The sequence below is a fragment of the Corvus kubaryi genome, unplaced genomic scaffold (genome assembly GCF_017639235.1).
Source record: "Corvus kubaryi isolate FWS band 111438036 unplaced genomic scaffold, C.kubaryi_AGA036_p1.0 37385, whole genome shotgun sequence".
Taxonomy (NCBI): Eukaryota; Metazoa; Chordata; class Aves; order Passeriformes; family Corvidae; genus Corvus; species Corvus kubaryi.
In genome coordinates this window covers 15,103,467-15,123,253 of record NW_024581127.1, presented here as the reverse complement: position 1 = coordinate 15,123,253, position 19,787 = coordinate 15,103,467, and the positions used below count along the sequence as shown (strand labels likewise).

Genomic DNA, 19,787 nt, shown 5'->3' with positions numbered 1-19,787 from the left:
TGCTGGTGTAACATTCGTCCACTGTATCTTTTTCTTTTTTTTAATGTACTTTGGGATATTACAGACTAATAATTCAATATTTTCATGCTGATATAAAAGTTCACATTTGCATTTTGTTCCTACTATTAGCAATCTCCTATATGTAATACAAAACTCTTCTTCTGATGCTTCAGACATACTTTTGAAATCCAAGCAAACAAACTGTGTTTCTATAGCTGACCCATTTCAAGCAACACATATTTTGCACATACATGAAAAATACAAAGGTTCGTAATTAATGCCTTGATGTTTTGACAAAGCTCATTATGGCTTTCAGAAAGTACATCATGCCCTTTTTATACAAGGATCAAAATATAGCCTTTTCCCAAACAAGTAATATATATACAGGCATTTACATAAGCCCTCATTTCTAGTTTCCCATTCAACAATTTACACACAGGCATTTACATAAGCCCTCATTTCTGGTCTTCCATGTCAAAAATTTACCTAAGTATCCTCCAATTTATTAGTTGTATACCTCCTAGAAGGATAAAAGTATGTTAAACCACAGCAAAACTGGCCTAATCTTAAGCACGCATGCTTTGTTTGAGCTCTGCAGTCTCTGAAATCCTTGCAGCAAATAAATTCAGGAAAACAGCATAAGCCAAATTCATGACTTCTCTATCTCCAGCATAAGTGATGTTTTATCAGCTGAAATGTACGGTAGGGGTTGTGATTTTAATTGCTTCCCTCTTCTGAAAACAACTTCACTATCTTATCTGAACCTTTCGGCAGGTGGTGTAGAATACAACAGTTGGTCAATAATACAGTAAGATCATAAGCAACCGAAGACGATCATAAGCACGTAACAGGAAACACAGGTTTGAAGTTTTTCCTTTTTTAAATTGATTTAGTCTGGGTCAGGTTTTTTGTATGTTTATTTAAGAAGCAATTCATGTTGAACCAGTTACTACATGCTGCTGAATAAGCATAATTCTTAGACCCACTGTAAAGAAGTTAAATTTATTCACTTACAGCTCATCTCAGACCTACAAAAACCTACATAAGCCAGGAAAATGGCAGTTAAAGACTATAAATTATGTACTAATTAAGAAATATTTGCAGACTTTACATGAAACAGCTAATTTTTATTAGTACTTACTGGATCTCTGTATGCACTGATTTCTGCTTCCAAGCAGAGAGATGACAAACCTATCTACCCAAATTTCAATTATTAAAGGTTTTTTTCTGGTGGTTAAAGATACTTCCCATCCTAACTTAAAAAGGAAACAGACAGTAATCTTGGATGAATATATACTCTCTATTTCACAGGGGTAAAACCTGTGGCACACATGTAAAAGGACCCCTTCCTCTTCTGCTTAAGCTTCTGAAGTCCCAGGCTAAATCTAGTCTGAAAGCTCCTCATCAATGCATGAGATGTGACTGAATACTGTAGAAATCACAGCAGTATTTATCACTGACCTAATGCACCTTAACTGCCTTTTCCCCAATTCAATTTAATAAAGCTTCCTCCTTGAAAAGCTATTGAATGTATTGTACCAAACAAGGAAATTGAAGCGAGTGTTTCTTAGGGACACAATGGACTCCATCTGGAATGACATGCTATAGATGTTAAGAAGGGCACAGAACAAAAATGTGTTAAACCGAGACAATCTATGACAACAACACTGGCCTTTGAGAATGCTAAGCTTCTCTAAGTAAAACCTCAGACAGTAATCAGCTTTTCAAAGAAAGGCAACTACAGCTTTGGGTTTTTTTAATTATACCAAATAGATGTGTTTTTATCACAGACAGGTTAACACTTGAGCCCTTGGGAGAGAAACAGAACTGCTCCAACATCATATATCATGATATACATCATGATCTTAGTACTAGAATAAAAAAATCCTGTAGCATGACTTCTCATGATGGAAGTCCTGGATGTGCCTAAATTTGGAGATATTAAAAACACTTATTTGTGAGGAAGATGGAAAGAAGAATGAGAAGTTAAGCAGAAAGAAAAGGAGAGCACAGTACTGGGCAAGAGGAATAATTATGGAACCTGATCACCGAAGCTGAAATTAAAGAAAAGCAGCAGATAAGAACATTCTGATGTTGCAAGAAGAGAGGAGGAGACATCTTAGGCAAGAAGAGAAGGTCCTCACATGATCCTGGGTACATATTCTGCCATACTGAGTGATACGCATGTCTTCCGGGACAAGGGTAACCCCCGCTTTGCTTCCCCACCCTGCCATCTGTCCATAGGGACACTTACTTGTGGTGTAACTGAAAGTGTTTTATGACTGCCAGGATGTTGGAAACCTTTATCTTAGTCTGGATCAGTATAGCAGGCTTTCAAATGCCATCAGCAGTAAACACCAATTCTCACTGTTCCTGCCTCTTTTCTCCAGGAATTATGCTACATATGAATGGCTTTGTTGGCAGCTGCCCCTTCTCCCCTCTCCAGCTCAGCCTCCAAATAACTCAACTACTGTCCCATCTCCATATTTGCTGGCAAGACACTCTGGATTGGGTACGTGCAAATTTTTATTAAATGAAAATATAAACTGAGTAAAGTTTGTAAAAAAGTAAAAACAAGTAAAGTAAATTGCTTAATGCTTTTCTGATTAGCAAGTGATACTACTGATTACATGAATCTCTTTAACAATGAAAACTGCATTCTGTCTGATTAGCCCTTGTGTTGTGTTCTGCACAGCCAGATACACCAACATTATCTACGGAAGAAAATACATGGCAGATGTCCTATAATTCAGAGTGGTTAATCTTCATAATATGTATAGGACTCTTGTAAAAAGAAAACATCAGCGATAGCTCTATGAGCAAAATAAAAATGACTGAAGACTTCTTAACATTTACATAGCGGACAAGTACATTGCATCACTAATACAAAGGAAAAAGTTATTAATTGCATTATAACTAAATATGTTTTGTGGTCAACAATACTCATCAGTTCTAACTTTATAATGATTTATAGTGTTCATGATTTTCGTACAAAGACATAAATCAGCCGAGAGGTAGATTACTTGTACAGTTAGTATGTTGACAAAAAAAAGACCAGTGACTGAAACATATGCAAAATTTTCTTCTGATTGCACCCGACTGCTTCAAACAATTGATACAGGGATGCACAAATGCAAGTGTAACAAGTAACTTTCCTCTTTTTCAAATTAATGTTGGATAAATGTGTGACTTCTATCTCTTGGGCACTGGTCTGTTTTTTGCTCTGTATACCTACAGAGAGAAGTATCACTGAGAGGAGAGGAACTGGTATAGGTATTAAAAAAGCTAAAGAAGAGGACAAGACAATAAATAGCTATAAAGATCATTAGGTAACACAAGGATATGCATATGGGAATTTAGTACTTTTACATCACAAAAGAAAAAAAAAGAAAGATGATTCAATTATGGATTAGCATGTCCTAAAACATGATTCAATACATTAATGCTGAAGTGCCTGGTGAAAAAAAAAACCCTGGATGCATTATCATCTAGAACAGTTAAACAAATAAAAGAGCAGTAAGATTTTAGTAGATTGTTGTTAACATGTCTTTTAGTCTCCTTTGTGTCAGTCTGGAATAAGGATGTGTTAGATACATGTTTAGAAAATTCAGCCTTGAAAAGGGTTTGAATTCTGCTATTTGAATTCACTCTCAGCTTCTAGATACTTCAAGCACAGTACAGAATCTACTACTATGACAATCATGGTTGCTGACAGAGAATGACATTAAGAGAAGGTATTCAGGATCTTCAACAAAGCCATCACAGTACTCTACCTGCAAGTGTTTCCCTTAAAAAGTTCCAAGCTAGTTATTAAATAGTCACTTTGAGACATGTAGATGGGATAGTTAGAAATACAGTTAGCTCTTCTCTGATTCTAGACTTTTCTAGTTGTGCAGCAATAACTCTTCTACAGAAAATAATGATAGTAATAATCAAACTTTATCTAAAATATCCAAATATACTATTTTCTTTACTAATATTTTTCAACACAGCCTTTTCTTGCCAAGCTGAAACAGACAGGTCTTCCCTTACAATTACTTTGTAAGCTTTTTCTTAAAAACAGACAACACAGAAAAAAGCCCTCAGTTCTGAAAGAAATTGCTCAGAGATGAAAAACTGTAAAATTACAATCACATTTTGCTAACTACTGTGTGTCCTCTACGTGACTAGTTTCATCAACCACAACTACTGAGTCATACAGGTATTTATTTAATCCCAAACCATTTTATAAAAGGACTGACATTCATTGAGCTATCATAATGCAAGAGAAGAGAGATTTGGTTTTGAACATAGAAGAAGAAATCTAGTGAATGGAATGCAATGGTTTGTGCCTATTTTGCATATGTGGTTGACACTCTCTCAGAAGGAACAGAAAACACTCTCAGTTAGAACTCGAGGTGACAAGTCTAACTGGATGCATGGACGTGCAGGAGAGCAGAGTCTCCTTATGTTGTGCACAAGAATGTTTGGGACTAGACAGACACTTTTGGCTGGCCTGCCATGGGCCTGCAGGACATGCTTCCCCCTTTGCAAGGATAGAACATGCCAAAGGAAAATAGGAGAGGCAGATTTCATTCCTGTTCTCTCTAAACTTGCTTACTGTGTATCTGTAAACAACAAAAGCCACCTCTTGAACAGTCTACTAATTTATACTCTGGGCATAAAGCCATAATAATTTTGTGAATATAATTAATTGCATAGAAAACATTTTGAGAGTATTCTGAAAATGCAAAGATATAAAATACGGATAAAAATTAACAACTGTGATTTTAAATGATATACTATTTATTTATTCTATTTATGTGACTACTTAAATATTTTTATTTTGAAACCCAGTAGGTAGCTATTCAGAGAAAAAAAAATAATCAACACCCCCTTGTGCTTATTAATTACAGTGGTGGTGCCAGGTGGGTGCTACTATAATTCCATTTGCTATCCATTTAGGAAGGTCAGATTTTACTGAACTGGGCCACACCAAGGTCAGGACTGGTAGCAGTGCATTGATCATATAAAAGCTACTAAACACATGAAAGGAATTACAGTAGCTCACACATGAAACATTTTGGCCCTCTGCTTCCTTTCTTAGTCCCAAGGGCAGGAAATGCTCTACATATCCTGTGAGGTGACCAGACATATAAAAGTAGTCCCTTGTTACAAGGGCTGTGGTACAGTAATTGCCTGCAAAGAAGCTGAAGAACTTCTGTAGTGCACTTATCTTCTAGAGTTGCTTCTGGAACACAGTATGAATACCCTATAACAATAAGGTATGGTATTAGTAAACAATGAAGTAATTTTAGCCTCTCTCAAAAAACGTGTAAAATGAAAGAAAGCTGAACTTTGCAGCTGTGCATTTAGATGTCATCTGTTTAATTACTTCTGTAATTTTACTGTTTAAATTCCTCGGCAAAAATAACAGCATGAGCAAGTCTGAACTCGTAAAAATCAGTTTTTCATTTTTATACTGTTTAATGTTTAGACAGTTTGAGAAATCTCTTTATACTTTTGAAGCATTCACCCAAATTCGGGGAGCACTGTATAAATATACACTTGACAGACTGTATAAATGATAAGTATGCACAATTCCAATGGAAGGTCTGTATGATATTTTTGGATGCCAAATGTTTTTAAAAAAAACCAAGCGGAATAGAGTTTCTCTAAATAGTGGAAGTCTGGGGAGGGGACTAGCAAAAAAGCCAAAATACAATATAACCCAAAGACTTTTATGCTTTTGTTTTATGGTAGAAATATTTTTATCTCAAAACTTAATGCTGTTCGGCAGTCAAAGGATCTTTCATTTCAATCTTTTAAATATTTTGTGTCTACTTGCTTTACCACATGACTAAGATAAATAATCTTGTGATTTTCCCACTGTTTTCAGCCTGCATTTTACTTGGTTTAATTATTAATCTAATTAAATGATACAATACCTCAGTTTTTCCAGATGTTCTATAAATTCACCTGGAAATACCTGTTTCACTGAACACAGGCCTTCATATTTGATGCATGGAATTTCTCTAAGTGGTGTGGTACAACCTGGTATAAAGGAACTGGCTGGAAGGCCTGTCCTCAGTGTGTTTCATAAGCTGACATGGGACAAGGTTCCTTTTTGCTGCTGTGTCAGTATATCAAACTCATACCTGGACATCAATCAAATTGTATCTGAAGCAGAAAAGAACATTATAAATAAATAATTACCAGCTTTTCCTTTACATTAAACAATGTATATTAATGCATACCTTCAGCATGTGTCTATTGCAGCAGATAATGTTTATAACATGGATAATACAAGAAACTATTCTAAAACATGAATATTTAACTTTCCAAGTCAATTCACATTTATCTTTGACGCTGATTGCATTAGTTTCTCAAGATGCCACTTGTATTTTCTTCTTCTTCTTATAGAATCACCATATTCATAATGGCAAGCTGAAACTATTTTTGAAATACTGTATATGATACTATAAAATACGTCAATAACACAGTATTAAAACTAACCTTCCTTTAATTCTTCTTTCCTGAAGTACTGGCACTACTTTGTCTATTTCAATATCCCTTGAAAACTTTCCTGATATAAAAATTCACTTCATATTAATTATGGAATACATTACCTGTCATGTCAAAGCCAGTGTTTTTTCCTCCTTAAAACCCCACTAGACTATTGTTAATGGCACCTCCTAAGTCAGTATGAATCTATGCCTAACAAAATATATTGAAGGGGACTTTTACTTCTAAATATGCATTTGAAGAGGGGTGAAGAGAGAAACAAAAAAGATGCAAATCTGCTCAAAATATCCCTGTGTACTCACAATATTGACCATGAAGACTACAGATTCCAACGCCAGGTAGTTCACTGACTCCATGATGCCGCCCAAATATTTAAATGATGGTGGTTATAAAGAAAACTTAAGAGTTTTATTTTTCTACCTGGAGCTAAAAAAAAAAAATTGCAAGGACACTGCACAGATACAAACACACCAACAAATACACTGCCCATTTGGGAAACAGCAAATTCCACCACCTGTAGTTTGAGTCCAGCTTAGTAAATATAATTGGTTACACTCTTATGAGCTGCAATGAGTGAAAAATACAATACATAGATTTGGAAAATTATTTTTAGAAAACAACTTCAACAACACTTGCAGTTACATAATGTATCAGGCATTTTTTTGACTATGCCAAAAACATGGAAAAATCAATCATTGCAAGCTGTATGAATAAAGTAGGTGAAAAAAGATATGCCAGAGAATTGCATTCCTCTGTATTTTTCTTGAATACATATAGGCACGTATTTATACACTTCCAACCTTAAACTGGGAAACAGAAAAATTTCCAATTTGCTTTGCAGCTAGATTTGCTAATCTGCAAGTTTCTTCCTGTTCCTTGAAAAATCATCACATACAAAGATTAAATAATACTATTCAATAGTTAAGTAATTTTGGTTATCAGAAAGGGTTCAAACCTATTCTGCTCCTATCTTGCAAGTACAGGGCATATCTATTTATAGATACTCCTATGTTCTATTTGTACCACTTGTTTATTTTTTAGTGTTGGAGAATACACAATATCAAGCCAGAAAACTGGAGTAGCTAACTTATGCCAGTCATTTACATTGAAGCTAATAGAGATGCCTGATACTATCTCTGTATTTTATTACTCTCAACATGCACTTGTGTTAGCCATTAACATACCAGTGCTGGCCATTGCCTTCTCACAAAAAAACCCAAAACCTAGCAACAAAAATATCAGTGGGCATGAAAAATGTTTTGAGAGGCTCAAGAATGGTACGTTTATCTTTGTGTCCAACAACTAATAAAGCCCATAAGATTACAAACCACCCTTAAAAAAAAGTGATGGGTTGTTTGTTCTTAAGAAAAAAAAAAAAAGGAAGAATAGCTTCTGAAATGCAACAAAACCACTGTACACGACTTTTAATCTTTTTTTTCTTTCTTTCTTTTTTTATTGCAGCCTAATCAGGTTTAATAGCACAGTAAGACCTTAAACATAACAAACATTAAGCATGACTTTTGACCATACTTAAGGTGGTTGAGCTAAGTGAAACTATATTGGAAAAATCAGTTAAGAGCTAGGAACCATAGTCTATTTACAAATAGTAAAATTTGAGTTGCTCAGGATAACAGTAACATGGATTTAATTTTGCCATGAGAGCTTGGAAGAGTATCCCATAGAGAAATATGCTAAAATAACATATTACCATTCTGTATATTTCTGATAATCCTTTTTGTTAAATAATTGAAAACCAAAGTTGAAATACTTACAAGCATTAAATGAAAGACACTGGCAAACAGTTTTGCAAAAGAAAGAAATCTTCTATTCAAAATGTAGTTTAAGAACTGTGGTATGAATTTGTCATAGATAAAACCCTGTGAGGGACATCAGAGAACCCACAAATATTTATGGAATGAACCACAATCTGTATACAGAAGTTAACAAATGTTTCATTACAAATGGGATATGCTTCTCCCTGTAACAGAAGCACACAACTTGCATTATATTTACCTTGAGATCCTGTTAGAGTTAAAAATGCTACAAAGAAAAGAAGCCTGCTTTATATATTACTGGAAAATACTTTTCAACAAAAAGCATTGTTTGAAACCAGATCCAATGGAAATTATATTTACTCACAAACAGTTATGAAGAAAACTGTAGAATAGGAAGTTTTAAAAGCTCTCCTCAGTTCCTTTAGAATAAATCATTTACTGCAGCTAAGACTTTTAGATGTTAATTTTCAGTACATAAGACAGAAAAGCAACCTTGATGTGTGAATTCAATCATATATTTTAAGAATCAGCAATGTAAAGTCTGGGAAGAAACTGTAAGGAGTTTGTGTAAAGTAAAGGAACATTACTTAAGTAATTCATACAGAGGAACCACTCCAGCTCGTAACGTGGCATTCATTTCTAAGTACCAGCTAATTATTTTCTTCCATGTTAACAGAAACCCAAACACCTCCCCTCATTTCCCTCTGTATTTCACAATAACAGGCGCAATATAAAGCTACCAAGGTAAGGGAAAAATAAAGATTAAAGGGATGTAACTTGAAGAAATGTAAAAACTTCAATAACGTTGCTTTATAACAAACATAAAACACAAAACACAACTCATAGAAAAATTAATTCTATCTTTCAGATTACCTTTTATTTCCCAGTTTTACCTGAAAAGTTTTCCATTGCATTAAAGTTGCTGAGTATGTAAACAGTGAAAGCATGCTGGGATTTTTAAGTGGTATTTCATGTGTTTTTTCTTTGTCTCTGTGCCCTTTCTTGTTTACCTTTTTAAACTGTTACAGTCTATTTAATAATGTTAATGCTGAATCTAAGAACTATTTAAAAATTCTTAGTACACAGTGTCAAATTCTGTGCTGTTTCAAAAGCCCAGATCATGATGACAGATTAAGCTGATCCAAGCCCAGGCTGACAAAATACACCTTTTTGCCAGGGCTAATCCTTGTGTGCCTATACAACAAATAGGCTTAGGGTAATAACCTTATTGAAAACAATTGCCTGATGGCCTCAACACTTTTTATTTCTTTCAGGTCCCTCAGCCAGTTTCTTATACACAAGTACAAACAGGAACACCACAGAGAAGTAGATCTTAAAAGAGTTCAAATTTAGATTTACAGTTTAAATGGGCACAAAACTCATTACCGAATGATCATGGGTAAAATAATGCTTAGAAATTGACATTACATGGACCCCACTCTGGGCTGTCCCAAGGAAGCCTGGGGCCACACATGACTCCTCTAGCCCCTTCACTGGGCATGGCTGGTCTGCACATCACTTGCTTGGATGGGAGGGCAAGAGACTCCTCTGCTCAAAGAACTCTTCAAACATCTGACATGTTTTCTCTCCACTGTGATAAAACATGAATTGCTTTAGGGAGGAATTAGAAGTTTGGAAAATATTTTCAAATGGGAGAAAGGGCCATTATAATAGTTAAGGGAAGCAAATAGTTACAGGCTTGATCTTAATGAAGGAGGTGCATTTCAGTGCTAGTTGAAGAGACATGAGATTTCTGAGGGGTTCATTCAAAATGTGCAAAACATGGAGGGAAAAAAAATGAAAAGAAATTACTCTTCCTAGGGAGAAGATGAGAACAACTGCAATGACCTTAGGTCTCAAGAAAAAAACACCCCTATGCATAACAGGTATTTAGAATCTTAAGACTAGGGAATATCAAGGCAAGAAGTTCAAGAAATGGAGCATTCTAGTGTACAGAATACAATCAAAAGATTAAAAGGATTAGAATTAGCCAAAAAGCCAAACAATTTGTTTTATTTTATTTTGATTGGCTTCATCACAGCAGAACTGCCATTTTTTGGGAAAAAAAGGAAATGGAAAAAACACATGTTAAACAGCATCTCAAACCAGCACAAATGAAAGAAATCCTAACCTCTGCTCCACTCAGTCACCATAAACATATTAGATTTCAAAACTGAGGTTGTATGGATTTCACATGCCAAGCTCTGCATATACCACACAGAAAATACTTATTAACTGTGTTAAAACAGTATTTGAGACAGTGAGAAGTATCAGAAGACCAAGGAAACTCTGAGATAAGGCTGCTGTGTATCTCTAACAGCCTTGACTTTGCAGAAGATATAGTAGTTAAGATCACCCACAGCTGAGAAAACTTTTTATAGAACGAAGTATAGCACATGAGCAAAGCAGAGACAGCAATGCCCTTGTGAAAGTTTTACTTTACAACTGCTATTTACTTCTGACCTTAAGCTGTTTAATGATGGCATCATAATTAGTCAAAGAAATGGAGTATATGCTACAATAAATTATATAAAGTATGTAGACATTGTAGACTCCATTTAGAAGAGATGCATCCTTCATGCCTGGCTCCTAAGTTCACAGTTAAACTGTCCAACCTGAGAATTTAATGATCTGAACACACAATCCAGTTTAAAGGGAGTCTGGAAACCCATTCCCAATCTAAATGACACATACCTGAATAATGAAACATCTTAGCCACACTGTAAACTAAATGCTTTGTGCCTTAACTAGGAAAGTTAAGCACTAACTAGGACTGGCTTGCACACACACATCATATTTGCCACTGAACTGGTCCACAATGCCAGGGGAGACCATTACATCATCCTGCACTGCTGAAGAACAGGCACCTCCACAAGGTGCCCAAGGTGAGTGGTTCTCCTCACCATACCTCAACACTGGAGCCCCTCCCAAACACATGAGCAACTTCCCATGGTCTTCCAGATCAAACCTGAATGGTTTTGAGAGATTTCTGAAGCTGTTGTTTGAAATCTCCATCTGCCTCTAAAGCAGGGCTTTTGGCCACACATAAACACATCTCTGTGAGTCTCCAGAGAAGTAAGTTCATTCCTCCTCCCCACCCCTCCATAAGAAGGACTGGGATGCAGCTAGTGACAAGAACCCAGTCGTGCAAACACCTCAGCCAAGTCAGAAGCAGAAAGGAAGAAAAAGCTTTGCAGATAGAATGCATATTAAGTCCTCAAAACAAAGTTGAAAGTAACAATAAATCATGGAGGAAGGACATTATTCTTCATATTAAAATATTTTTGATATATGCACTGTATAAGACTTACTTGACTTCAAAAATATCTCTATCAATTCTATATGCTTCAACTTTGATCTGCTTAAATTAATTGGTTATTCCTTCAAATTCGTTCTTTATTGATACGTACTTGTTTTTCTTTTCCCCCAACATACTTAGTAAGGTTTCCAGAAATGCAGCCCTGATCAACAACAAATGGATGCTTAAATGACATAATGACACTACTCTTTGATAGGAATGGTTCTGTGAAGTATATTTCAATTTCCTTTCTCTGAGGAACTGTACAAAGAAATTTAAAATTATTTAAGAATCCGGTTCTATGCTACTAGGTGAAAGAAAAAATATAAAGTAGGTATGTGTATTGAGAACATACAGTGACTAAACTGATCAATTAAAGACAAAAGTAAAGTTGTAAAAATTATTTTCTTATAAAATTTATTTTATTTTTACTCTTACACTATAAGGAAATGTATTTCAAATATATGTATTTAGGAAAATTATTTATGTTGAAGATGCCTGTAGAACTCACAAAGAAATTTCAAGTAAAAACATGTTTCATAGTTAAAGCTGAACATTTTTAAAGCCAAATTCCAAATATAAATTTAGCTTTGAATAGCTTTTGGTATTAGATAATTAACAAGCTATATTTCTCAAACTAAATGGGCAGTTCCAGCTGTTATTTTACAATCAGTTTCCACTGAGAGTTTTAAATTAATAACTGCTGCAATAGCCTCAAACATGCCAGTGCTAATTAGGAGTGGTGTTTGCATGTAATGCTATCCATATATACAAATATTTTACTGGGCAAAAGGTCTAAGCAGACCTTCTTTTTTGCCTGTCTGTTAAAGATAGAAGAAGAGAGAAATGTAAAGCAGGAAAAGACTTTACTTCCAAGCCCTACTCCAGAGAGTAGTATAGAATTCTTACAGAAGATAAAGATGATTTTCTTAAGTCTTCAGACAACCTTATGCTAAAAAACATGTGTTCAAGTTAATAGCAAAGAACAATATTTAGAAGTTGCTATTTAATATGAATATTTTGATTTACAGCCCAGTTCAACAATTAATAAATCTAAGGATTATTAAATACAACAAAGAAGCAAAATTGTATATTCAAATTATATGTAGCGAGCATCCTGCTTAAAAAAAAAAAATGTATATCTATCTATCTATCTATCTATCTATACATATCTATATCTTAAGAAATAAAACCATCCTGGTTTGAAATCTGAAAAAAATCAGTAAATAAATTACAGGAACAATTTCAAAATCATTGCTGTTAGAGTTTTTTTTCCTTAACACAGACAGATGAGAACTGAAAAGGATGTTAATGCAATCCCATTTCACAGCTTATATGCAATAAAAGAAATACTTTTTAAAACACTAAGAATTTAATCTCTTAAAAGTTTTCTTCCTAAATAACATTACCTCTGCATTTTTAATCATTTTGAAATTTACAAAAAACTGCAGTAGAGATTTTACAATATACTAAAGCTGATACTTTTTCTAATTCCCTATGGTACATATGGACCATTTAATAAGCTCACATTTCTCACAAAAACTAGTGCATACATTCTTTTTCACTGATTACCATTGTTGCCTATATTGAAAGAAGAAGAAACTCTGGTCAGCATTAGCTAAGTTTGTGTTTGCTTACGAAATAAGCCCCAATGAAGTATTAAAAACTAAAAAAAGGTAAAATAGAAAATAAGTCTTAATAGAACCTTCGTAAAATAATCAATTCTTAAAAGGAAATTATTCATATTACGTCCATATTCTGGGAAACAGTTATCTTAATGCTAACTTCTCTGCAAAAACAGAACAGTTTTTAAACTGTTACTTGGTTTGAAAAGGAAAACATCAAAAATTAAACTTTTTACTCATAATAAAGTTATAGAAAATCCAGGCTTTTTGCAACAATAATTTCAAGGTATAGTTTTTCAAATATAAACATGTCAAAATATTTCTGAAGAGAAGATGCTTATAGATGTGGGTGCTGTTGAAAAGTTTTGAAAAGCATTTGATTTCCCAAACCACATTTGAAAGAAAAAACAGATTTCCACACAGACTGCTGGCTATGTATGTGCTTCTTTCACAAATTCCTTGAATCATTTTTTCCTTCTCTTCACTCCAGCACTATCAGCACAGACATAGAAAATTGTTTATTACTCCTTATTTCACTGAAGAAATTTTGTTAACCAATTATGGGCATTACATGATTATTACAAGGATGTTCTAGACAGAGTTCCTTGAAATAAAGATAAATAACAGATTTTCTATAAGGAAAATAGCTTTGTTTTGCTATTTGCAAATGTTTGAGAGTTAAACAGTGGAAAACAGTAAACTACAAAAATGAAAAAAATTATAATAAGAAAAGGCTTGTATTAATAAAAAGTTTGATGAAAAAAATAATAAAATCTACAGCTACCTTTTCATGAGTAAACTCTTTGCATGTAATGTTCTTGGGGGAGAGGCATGTCTAAAGAATTTCCATTTACAGTCACAAATTGGAAACAGTCTAGGGACAGCTTTATGCTTTGATCTATGAAAGATCTACACATGAAAATGACCATGGAACACTCAGACCTGGACTGTTAAGCTTTGATGTATGACATGAATGAAATCCTTGGATCTCAAAAATGATGAATCAAGAGCATGGACAATAATTAGGTTCTTTATTGTCCAAGCTGAGGAAAGCCTGGGATTCTGCTTACCTAAACCCCAGAACACGATTTTAGTTTTAGTTTAGCAGTATTATTCCTGACTTTATAAGTATGACCTTTACACAACAGCCTCCATTATCTGAGCTCTTTGTCAGCAATTTCACTTCTGCATTAACAATATTGTAACTCAACATTATTTTACTCCATCTGTTCATGGACACTCCCTAAAACTTTATTAATTAATATTCCATGACAGTTTGCTAAAAACACCCTGTTGGGGATGATCAGCAATTACCTATATAATTGATCAGACCATTAGCACAGTATTTGGTGTAATAGGGTCCTTATCCCAGAACAGAAGTAGAACTAAATGTCATCTCAATTTCAGCTCTGTGGTGCCTCGTATTTAAGCATATCCATGCATCTACTTCCTCTTATTTTTTCAGTCAGAGAAACAGAATTTCTGGTTCTTGTGACAAAGTTTTCTCAACCATTTTCCTATTGAAAGTGTCCAGTTCTGCTGATAGCTTAGCTATTCACTGTTCATATCCCCAACATACACACTTCTAAAAAATTCATTAGTGTTTATGTCATGTTTCCATTGACTAGAAGTGTTCAAGGATTCCAACTATGCTCAGCTTAAGTGCACTACGCTCTCTTTGTACATACAGGAAAATACTGTTGTAATCTGAATGGTGACAAAATTATCTCATAGAACGTGACATAATTGGGCAGAGAAGTGATCAAGGTGACTACAAACACATCTGATTCATCACTTCCTTAAAGCACTATAATTTATCCATGCTGATATTCTACATTAGCCACTTTTATTAAAATAGAAAGAACTTAGGAAATGGCAAAAGGAAAACATGTGAAGACACACAAAGAAGAAAATGTGGCTTTTTGAATTTCCTGGGAGATGCTATTCTGCTGCAGTCATCTCCATAGATGGAAAAGGATTTTCTTTCCGGGTGCCTTCAGAGTTGCTTTATAGTCATCAAAAGTTTGCTCTTTTGATAAGTAATTATCAAACATCTAAATAATCTACTAGATTTTCTGTCTGGAGAGAGAAGTGAACAACTTGATCTAATTGCTTTGAGTGGGAGGCTGAACTAGATGAACTAGAGAAGTCCCTTCCAACTGAAATTACTTAATGATTATATGCTTAACTTGGACTTTTTTAACAGTCAGCCACATAACTGCTTTTAGCACTTTCTACATAATCATACACTTAAGTTTTCAGAGAAGTGCTCACTGCAAGTAAGAAATCTTAGCTGATGTCCTCCAAAGCAAACAAAGTATTGCAACGAACACAACAACTGCTAGAAGTTGTGTAGTTAAGTTCTTACTTTCATTACACTAATACTAGCAGAAGCATTCCATTCATATAAGGGACCAAAGAAACCATAGATGAGATAGTTTTATGAAGATCTTAAGGAAAGAAACTTCAGATGAATTTTTTATACTAGGCACCAGAGAGCCAAAGAGAAAATGCAGGCCTGAAAAATGAAACTTTTTGCCTGCAAAAAGATGCTTGTTTCCTCCTGTACTTAACAGCATTTATAAAATTTCTCTCCAATGTAATTTATCCAATATCACATAACGGGCTGACTTTCCCTGCATCAGGACATTAATATGATTTCCTGATCTCAACATCCTTCCTCCCCAAAACTGCTAGACTTTTGCCTGTTTTGTCAAATGTATTTGACTACTCATTTGGCCACTTCAAAACTTCTAACACACACAGCACAATCACACAAGCAATAAATGACCACATCAACTTGTTTTTCTGCAGCCTGCAGAGTCATCTACAAGCAGCAGCCTCACTCACTCCCAATCCCAAGTTTAATATAATAAGGTAGTTAAAGCCCACAAAAATATAGTTCCCTTCTTCACTGCTTAGCAGAAACTTCATTTACTCTGACCAACTCCTTCACAGTTTCAATTAACTGTTCTTCCCTCCCTTTAGCCAGGCTAGGCATCTACCTTTCTTGCATTCTTATCCAAAACCTCCTTTATTCTGCTCCCCGGCCCCATCCCAAGGCCTTCTGATAATCTACAAGAGTTCCAATCAACAGAACTGGCAGTTTCTTGATGGCAATGTACAATTCTGGTCATATTTGTGGAAGACAAATACAGCTGGAGCTGAAGTTTAAGAACCAGAGGATATGAGAAATCATTAAAACCAACAAACCAACTCCTACAATTTAGCAGAAAAAAGAAACTGAAAAAGAGACATTGTCTCTTACTGTCACCAGAGAGAAATGTGTCACCATATTTCTTTCAGGAACCCTAAATTTGCTGTTATGGTGCATGTATCTTTCTTTACTACACATTAATAGTCAAAACTAAATTAGTCCATTTTCTACTGGAGGAAATAGACTAAATTTTATATGGGATAGGAAAACTGAAGTTATGTCAATACATTTCTTTCCAACTTCCAATAATCACCTGAAATGATATTTGTGCCCAAATGTTTGAGGCACATTGTTTTTCCAACATTCCATTTTCAGTTTAGTTCTCTCTCCAAATTAGCATGTAAGCTCTTTTTCCTAAGACATAATAGGTGGAGTCACTTCAACTTCCAGGCCAAAAGTGGTCTGGTTTATTTAGTATGACCTGGAGCTGTACCAAACTTACCTTTCATGCACTGGCATTCTACTAATGACATATGAGCACATGCAGTTTTTCATGTATAAATTTATGGGACAAATTCAAAAGATATTTGGAAATACTATTCAGCCTCTAGCCATGTTTCTCAGCCTTTCCAAAAAGAACAGTTTCTAAATGAGAAGCCAGAATTCTTCTTTCTCATGAAGCCCTACAAAAGTGACACTAATTGCATGTGGTTGTAGTTCAGGCCTAAACAGAAGACTGTTTAAAGCAAAGTGACACCACAAATTAAGTTTGTGTCCCCACTCCAGAAACACTGTAAAGACAGTGGTTCAGACAACAATTTATTTTCTTTTATTCTATTAAAAGCAGCAGCATCAAATTAGAGAAGAGAGGTTGGGAAAAGACAGAAGATGACATGTTGGGATTAATAGGATGCTGTAGCTGCTAATTCTTCAGTAACCAACAGGCTGCTGTAATTTTTTTTTTTTTAGAGTCTCTTACACTGGATATTGTATTACTTGTACCTCTCTTAGTATTTACTAAGAAATCTTTCACCTAAGTACATGAGCTACATATTGTGTGTGTTTGCTCATTTTATTACTCAGTTTTTAAGCATTTTGTATTAGCTCCAGGTTTTTTATCTAGTACCATGGGCACGTTTAAAAAGGACAAATACTTTGTAAGAAGAACTCTTCATATTTGGAGAAACAAATACTAACATTAGACCCAACATCATGTGTTAATAATATCCCACTGGCTTTTTTTTCCTTGTATACAGAATGTATGTCCTGCCCAACAATACAAAATCCTTTGTACTATTTTATTTAAGAAACAACTGAGAAATGGTGAAATTAACTTTACTTAGAACTCCAGCAGTCTAACAGCAGTGACTGCCATGTAAAAAAATGAAGAGATATCTTCAAGCCCGCCTCTGTAGATATACTTTGTTCTGAATCAAAGGATTTGTAATTAGAAAATGGATCTAGTTGAACCCCAAACAGGAATCTAAATATTTTTAATTTAAACTTCTTTTTTATTCTTTGAAAACGTTCAAGCTTGCCTAAACAGATTAAAATAGTCACTTTCCTCCCAAAATCAAAAATCACCCTCTACCAACTTCAATATTGTCCCATAAAATGCTACAAAGTAACTTGATGCTCTGCTCTGATATGTCTTAGAAACAGTAAAGCTAGTATGATTGGATGATTAAAGAAAGAAAGAGAAGACAATCATTTGACAGATGAGGATAAATTAGGAGAGTGGTCATTGAAGCAGAGGAAATCACTTGAAATGTCAAAAAACTCAGAAAAAGACATAGGAAGCATGATATTGGGAGAGTGGTCACAAAATGCCAGTAGCAGTCAGATGTCTCTGGCCCAGCTCTTATTTCTACCTTACTCATTTGGTGTCGTGATTTCTAAAGGAGGACTGGAACATACCATAACTGCATTAAAACTATGAAAACCAAACACATACTGCACAAATCTTGTCTGGAACATTTATGTATATAAGACCCACAGGACTGTAACACAAAATAGCATCAGAACCTTTAAGTAGTTTGAGTGATTCGAAAAGCACTGAATTTCAGCATTTCAGGTAAAGCCACAAAGGCAAGGATACAGACTCAAAAATGTTAACTAGCATAGCCTCATTGATTTTAGATGTAAACGAGTTGCTTACTCACTGGTTTGTAATGTGCATACAAGAAACAGTTCCCCTCAGTGACTGAAATGACCTTACAGAAGCTGGTAATTGCAGATTTCACTTTATGACCAGGGATTTTTCTGATAAAGTTTTTGTTGCTATGAGGAGAGTGGAACCTACATTTGGGTCTCTAACTCTTAAAGCAGGTATCAGATGGGAGTCTCCTCAGATGGAAAGAGCAGAAGCAGGAAGAGCCTGTACAAATGTCTGGAAGACCTCTTTCATCTGTGAGCACATGGAGAGCTGGATCAGGCCTTGCCACCCAAAGCCATTGCCAGTGCCAGGCTGTAAGACTTCTTCCATGAAAGCTCCATAATACAAAAGATACAATGCTCATTTAAAAACAAAAGGGAAAAAAACCAAAGGATAAACTACTATAACCAAACATACAAGCAAACCCATTAATTTAAATGTTTCCACATGGAAATATGAAGAAAAATACTCTCTTACAACTTCTAAGTGATCAGAAGTGAAATTGGAGATATTTCATGGTCTCCTAAAAATCCTAGTCTTGACAAAAGTAAAACTTGCTGTCATTTTCTAGGCAGTAAATGTTTTACTGCTGGGAAAAGATTTTGATGTTTGTAATTTCTATTGAAGAGCACTATGAAGTAGTTAAAAATACTGCCACATCTGAAAAACAGACCAACGGGAAGTATATGACACTTGTTCATCTGTATTTCTGTGACTTTTCTCACTTGGTATTATTTGCAACCCTACTTTCATGTCTGGCAACAGTGCCAACTCTACTAAGGATCATATATTACTTTTATCATGTTGATTACATATGTTCACCAGTTTTGCTGCCTATATGTGATCAGTGTGGTTTGCACATACTTAGTGACACAATCCAGAGCATGACATTTTCACAGAAAATGTGTTTACTGGGAAAGAGCTCCTTAGAAGTTTGCGTTCCTTTAAGCTTTGATCTCCATGACATCAAGAATCCTACAGTTTGAATATATGTTTACCATTTATATTATTAAGATCTATCTCCTTCTCACTATATGGCTACTGAACACTTTGGTAGTCACAAAAAATTTCCTTTTCTCTAAGGTGAACTTAGTAGTAGCTGAATAAAAGAAAGCCCCTTAAAATGTTCTCATCTGTGAGTTTAAACTTCATAGTGATTTGACATTTAAATTCTGTTATTCATCAGCACTTCACAGCAGAACTTGATTTCTCTAAATGGATTTGAAAGCCCACAAGTGAAGAAAATCAGAAAAACCTGGTTTTGAATATCAAA

At 34.8% G+C, this 19,787-nt stretch overlaps 1 protein-coding gene across 5 annotated transcripts in view; it reads right to left on the bottom strand.

Annotated features, from left to right (window-relative positions):
* VPS13B (vacuolar protein sorting 13 homolog B) overlaps positions 1-19,787 on the bottom strand; it is a 437,572-nt gene that overhangs the window by 156,358 nt on the left and 261,427 nt on the right. The gene's annotated exons all lie outside the window — the stretch shown is intronic.